General features: G+C 34.6%; 1 pseudogene; it reads right to left on the bottom strand.

The window, feature by feature from the left end:
• Positions 1 to 3,134: 3,134 nt before the first annotated feature.
• Positions 3,135 to 4,452, bottom strand: LOC143581170 (myb-related protein 315-like; annotated as a pseudogene).
• Positions 4,453 to 7,201: the final 2,749 nt, after the last annotated feature.

Below are 7,201 nucleotides of genomic sequence, written 5' to 3'. Positions count from 1 at the left end.
TTCTCTAGCAGTCTTGTACTTTCTGAAAGTGTGCAAAATTTCTTGTGGAAGAGCCATTGTAATTGCTGCATGAGCTTTACTTTCTGCCTCATACATCTTCTTCTCTTCATCTTCCATCTCTTTGTACTTCTTGATCTGATCACGACCTTCATACTCAGTAGTAGGTGGAATGTAACCATCTTGTATACACACCCACATCTTGGCATCTTGATACTTGACATATTGTTCAAAACGATCTTTCCACGCTACATAATCAGTTTTCTTGAGCATCTTAGGTGCCTTTGTAGCCGAACATGCTTCTACTTCCATCTTTACTAGTTCAGTAATGTTTATCGAAGACATCTTTCTCTAAACTCAAAGAAATCCGAAAATAAAAAATTTTATTTTCAAACAGCACTGTTGGCGAAGTTGCGGATAACTTCGCTTAAAGCTTAACTTCGCGTGAATTTGTAACGTCGCTCACTTTCTTAAATTCACTGGATAGGCGAACTTGAGAATAACTTCGCTTAAGTTGAGCGAACTTGGGAGGTAGGCGAAGTTGTGGGTAACTTCGCTTGAGGTAAGCGAACTTGAAGAGGTAGGCGAAGTTGTGGATAACTTCGCTTAACCTTATATCTTCGCCGTAACCCTAGTAACAGTGACGGCAACTTCGCCTGATGAACACGAAGCTTCTACAGATTAGATTTCTGGGTTTTTCGAGGTTTGTGAAGGTGTTATGGGTTGTTTAAGCTTGTAGGAGGAGAGTATAACACTAAAACTCAGAAAACTCGTCCCGCGAATAGTCGAACGGAACGATTTCTATACCCGCGTGATAATCCCGAACCACACAATCGAGCAAGAGCTCTGATACCAATTGTAGGTTCCCAGCCAGATCTACACGAGATATCACGTACTACGCAGGTGCGGAATCCCTACGTAAGACGTTACGAGTATAGAAAACAATACGATTAACACACGATAATCAAACACGTTGTATACCAACCTTAAACACGTGATACGAAGATCACTTGATTACAGACTCTCTCTGACTCAAATACACGAAAACTGTAAAACTGAATTAAAGTGATTAATAAGCCGTAACAGATGGCTTATATAATCACGACAACTTCGCCTGGCATGTTCAGGCGAAGTTGTCACTAACTTCGTTTGTCTAACAAGTTCGCCCATATCAGCGAACTTGTTAGCAACTTCGCTTATACAAAACATAAAATATTACAAACGCAATTACAGACAATAGACACTGAACTACTGACATTATGCACCAACAGTTGTCAAAGTATGAGAATTATAGTTGCTTGTAATAGTGAGTGATTTTGAAGACTCGTAATAAAGCGATTTTTAAGACGGGTTGTATTTTTAATTCGATTTTTCATTTTTCTTTTTATGTATATAGATAGTTGGAAACTTGAAATAGGTTAATAAATTTATCATTAGTTGAGTGGTTAAAGAACCCTCGTCCCTTTGATGTAATGTTTTGATGATTGGTTAGCCTTTTAACTTACATCCGCTTATAAATTTTTTTTTTGGTTAAACATATACTTATTGTTAGGGGTGACCCTATTTAAGTTTGGTTCAATTGTATGTTAAAATTGAACCTATAATTCATGTTTCGGATTTTAGTTTACACAAATCATATTTAATAGCTTTTTCTTATACATAGTTTGGTTAATTAGATCATACGTAATGGGGCATTATAAAGGGAAAAAAAACAAAAAACAAAAGCATTTGTAAATATAATTATAAGCCAATCACTCACTTATATAGTCAAGTGCCGTCTAACTAATTTCTACACACAAATAAGCCAAAATTGCTTATATCTACCCAAAAAAAATGGGAATTAATAATCAAGGTTAAATTTTACACATTCGTTTTTCAAGATATAAAAAATTTGTAAGCTTTTATTTATTTATCAAATCTAGCATGTGATGTTTATGCTAATTTATGCGGTAAGTAACATACAAAGAGCTATCTACCGTCAGAATATTTGAAAAGTTCATAAGTGCAAAAAAACGACAAACATGCCATAAAAAAAGCAAAGTTGTGTACACGTTAATAGTTGCAACTTATATCTGTATGTCTTTTATCAACTTGCTTGCTTTATCGGTGTGTAGGAGGTGGAGATGAGCGCGAAAGGTATGGCATTATTATAACACTTGCAAGTAAGCATGCTAATAATAGGTACATACGTCTTGATACTTAGGATTCAAAGTTACTAGTGTTTTGTTTGCTTTATAAATTTTTATATCCATTAAATAAACAAATAAATACATAAATAAATACAAAGAAATAAATCCCTCCAAATTTAGAAAATTACGAGATTTCGGATAAATAAGAGGATAATAAATAAATAAACATTAAAGAAAACGTGCTTACCTTTCATAAAATACAATATTTTAAAGATTTTTTAATAGATAGAGAATGACAAAACACGGTAAATTTTAAGGTCAAAGTGTTGACCTATTAGTTTAGAAATTATTGATTTTGAAATATCAGAGTAAAACGATGCAGTATAATTACGACTATAATTTAAAAGCCAATTTTATTTCACTTCTATCACCAAAATCATTAAAACGACATTGTTTCATTTACCAATTATATTTTAAAATGTGCACTATTAGGTTTTTTAAAAACATTTCTAAGAGGTTTCAATGTAGGTTTTTAATAGCTTTTGATAATGAAACCAATTAATAAGATGTTTCATTGAAGATGTAAAATTGTAAGGATTAACCAGACACATGTCACATTTATTTTACTTTATTAGAATATGTAGATTTCATTACTTACCACTTTCCTCTTTACCCTATATCAACATATTAATTAGCTATTTAGTTCATAATCTACTTATAGGAAAAACAAGAAAGAAATCATAGTGTTTTGCCCTACGGGTACACGCGTTGCATAAGACTCTTTTAAATGGTGAAGTTCCAAATTCCGTGATTGTAAAAAAATGCGTAATTTAGAAGTAGACCTTGAATTTGAAAGTATTAGAGTTGTCGTTTTTTAGAAATAAAAAAAAACACATCTTAAGTAAAATTCAAAAATCAAATTAATCAGCAACATTGTTTCACATTCCTAGTATTGATAAAAAAAAATATTCTAAGACACAAACTCCAATCAAACAAAAGATTGGCTTCATGTGATATTCTGACCTATAACAACATAATTAAATTTGATTTCCACACACAAACTTTTTACTAATTGCAACTTTAACCTCATATCTTTAAAGATATTATATGAAGGTAAAAATTAACAAAAAGAAAAATGTTTATAATGTACAAAATCAATATTGATTGTGTACAAATCACTCCTTTTAACATGTTAGGAGATCTAACCATCAATGTCACCTAGTTACATCAACCTAACCATCTAGCTAAAACCGGGCATGTTGTTCCAGCAGCAGGACCCCATGGTCCAGTCATGGTCATGGTCTGTGTCCGTGGTTGTAACCGGAGAGCATGGGATTTCGACTTGGTGGTCTACTCCCACCATGTTTTTGTTCCGGTCATCAACGGGCTTCTCATTTGATGGGTCTTCATTTCCACCGTACCAACCCGTTGGGAAGTCGAGCCAGCTCGAGAAATCATCTTCCATCGCGTTCTTTTCATCGATTCCGTCATCTAGGGATTTTCCTCCGGCCTCTGGAAAAACCAATTTTAAACGACGAAAACGGCGTTGATTGGTTGTGTAACGATTGTTCGTGGTGGCGACGGTGGTGGTGGTGCTGGAAATCGACCGGGTAAATCGGTAAACCCGCTCGTAATCGACGTTTTAATCGTGTGTTCCAGTAATTCTTTATTTCGTTATCAGTTCTTCCTTGAAGCTGAACATGAAAAAAAATATATTATAAGAATATCGAAATTAATTTGAGGTGCGCATGAAACTGAAACAATAACGACGGTTTGGTTTTATGTTTAATAAAAACCGAAACGTACCAAATTTATAGATTTTCATTATTTTGGCTGTTTTTTTTTCCCAAAATTTCGGTTTTTGGTTTGGTTTGGTTTTAGCCCAAAACCGACTCAAACCGAGCCATGCGCACCAACGAAAAAATTTGCAACTAATCGATCGAACAACGTACATGAAGAGCCATACGAGCCCATTTATTGCCGAATTTCGAATGAAGCTCGATAATCTGCCGCTCTTCCTCAGGCGTAAATGCGCCTTTTTTCAAATTCGGCCTTAAATGATTCGCCCATCGTAACCTACAACTTTTTCCGCATCTCATCAAGCCCGAATTTCGTTGAACCGCGTTCCAATTCCCTTCGCCGCGTTTCTTAACATATTCCATTAATATTGCGTCCTCCGCGGCCGTCCACGGCCCTTTTTTCAAAACCTGGCTATTTGTCCGAGAACCACTGCCAGTGCTGACGCTGGCAGAGGTTCTCGGGGCGGAAGTGGCGCCATCTTCCGGTGCCATAATATTTTTTATTTAAATTTGTCTAGTGGTTTGCAATGAAATGAAGAATGAAGGAATGGAAATGAATTATGGGATTTAGAGGAATGGAATTGAGATGAAGAATGGAGGCTGAAAGTAGAAAGAGTGATTTTGTGTGGGAGGCTTTATAGGCTTCAGATTGTATTTCGAAACTAGCTTTTGTTTTTGTGTATTATATTCATGCATCCTATCCTTATTTTTAGTCTTTATTTTCTCTTTTTTCTATTAATTTTCTTTTCTTAAAATAATGTAATATTAAAATATATGTGTTAAGTAATCATTTTTCAATATATCCATACTTATTAGATACTGGTGGGAGGCTTGGGTTCCAGTAGAGACCCACGTTCGATTTCTATTTGGTGGATTATGACACTAAAGAATTTGAACTAGGCCTTGTGGGGTTGTTAGTTGAGATCCCGAGTCGAATCGGGTTTTTGTCCCACTGTATGTTACGCCAGAGAGTTCTGCTCTTGTGTATGTGGCACAACGACTGTCAAATGGCAGCCAACTGTATGATTTTCCGGGGGAATGGCCAAGCCAAATTCTGAAGTCAGCGTAAACTCGGTTAAGACAACGTAGTCTAGCCAAATTTGGGCAACAGGGATCTTCATATTGAAGAGTGTGGCTGCCTGGAAAAAAATGAATGTCATCGTTCTAAAAAAGAGTAACTGTTTTTCTTTTTGTTGTTTTTATCTTAAAATCTGTTATACATAAATAAGTAGAGTATGTGACTTGGTGAAATGATTGTGTTGAGTAATAGACAAAGTTTCTAAGTAAAATGAGTTTGGGAAAAACAGAAAAAATATTAAAAACTATAGATGGAGTTTGGGTTATGACTAAAATGGGATTTGTTGTATGGGTTTCTTTTGAAAGAAAAGTTACTGAAATAAGTTTATCCGGTGTATATTTTTACGATGACCAGTGACGAATATGATCTCGAGACAACGAGGATGGTGGTGACAATGAGGGGGTCGTTGGGTGCGAAAGGCAGGGGCAACAAGAAAGTTGTGTTGACAACGGTGGCGGTGGTGGTTCGATCATCACATACAAGTTTCACCCTATCGCGATGTATTATATTTTTATGATTCGAATTTTAATATATACATAAATAAATTAAGAAAATCACTCATGTATCCATAGGTGATAGGACCCTGATTTTGTTTTACATCCTAATGTTACGTATTATATATTTTATATGATCTTGAATTTTAAATATAAACATTAGTAAATTAAAAAATATATATCAGTCAAAGTATACATAGGACTTTTTATGATTCTCAAGCATTTCTCTGTTGAAATAGAAATCTTTGTATATACTAATAAATTGAAAAAGAGAATGGAGTTGTAAGGTTTCCTATAAAATAATATTGTGAGTACTATTTATGAAAAGAAATAAAAATTTATAACAAAGGTAAGTGGATATGGGCCCACAGAAATCTTCAACAATGGGAATATTGGGTTTGAAAATGGGGCCGAGTATATCACGGATACGGAGTGGACCCACCCAATCTGGGTATGGACTACCGACCAAGTCCATAGTATTATTATTATTGTGAATAACGATTATAATTTTTTATATTATTTTTAGTTTTATAGTTTATCATCTTTGATGACACGTTTTAAGTTTCAACTTATTTTATTTTAGTGTTTGGGCTTGGGCTTGTAAACATATGAGCCCATTTTAATACTTTCATCATCCCAATTGGTTTAGATGGACTAAATATTTATCTTTGAATATTGGGCCAATTGGGTTTTAGATAAAACTGACCATTTGGTAACTTTAGGACGATTTCAAGCCTAGAGGTGCACACAGAAACCGGTACCAGTTTTTAACCGGTTTGTACTTGATTTCGTAACCGGTCTAATCCTAACCGGTTACTTACTGATCCTAACCGCCAGTTAGTAACCGGTTTATATTATTGATTTCAAGACCGGTTATTAACCGGTTAACCGATTTTTTTTATGATTATCTTATTAAAAATCGGGTTTTTTCCGGTTATTAACCGGTCCAGTCTAACTGGTCAAATCGTTTCTCTAACCAGTCAAAACCGGTTACTACCCTACCCGAAAAATCGGTCTAACCGGTTAATTCCTGCAAAAAAAAAAAAAAAAAACGGTTAGCATATTAACCAGTTAACCGATTTGCGCACCTTTATTCAAGCCTACTTGTTCTGCCATATGAAGTGACGAATCTAGAAGAAATATTCAAGGTTATCCTAAAAAAATTCCATAATTATATATATATGATTTTGTAATATATATTTTATGTTAAATAAAAATTATCCAATACTCTCTTTAGGATTGCTAACTTAGTCAAGCTCGGGCTCAAGCTTTGGCTTGTATATTAAACAAGCTTCGAAACTCATCAAGCTCTGGTTTACTTAAGATATGCTCGAATTGAGTTTTTAGCGAGCTGGATACAAGTAGCTCATGATTGGCTAGACGTGTTTACACCCATACGATCGACTTAAACTGCACCCAAGTAGACATGAAGATGATTAAATGAGTAAATATAATCCCATCGAGTGTTTGGTGGATAAAGATGCATGGTAGCATGTCAAAGTTTAGTGGAAACATCATAAATATATTCACCAACTTACGCAACCTTTTAACTATAGCGCACTTGATGTTACTACACGATGCTTAAGACGAGTTTATAGAATGTTCGGTTGATAATGGGTTAGTTTTATAAAACCCTTGTTATTTAACAACCAATTTATTTAAAAAAGTGTCTCATTTGAAGGAAGTGAGTACTTACACAACCAT

This window comes from Bidens hawaiensis, unplaced genomic scaffold (genome assembly GCF_021521415.1).
Source record: "Bidens hawaiensis isolate Kalapana, Puna unplaced genomic scaffold, B.hawaiensis_p1.1 tig00030817_1, whole genome shotgun sequence".
In the NCBI taxonomy this organism is placed as follows: domain Eukaryota; kingdom Viridiplantae; phylum Streptophyta; class Magnoliopsida; order Asterales; family Asteraceae; genus Bidens; species Bidens hawaiensis.
This window is presented reverse-complemented; position numbering and strand designations above follow the sequence as displayed.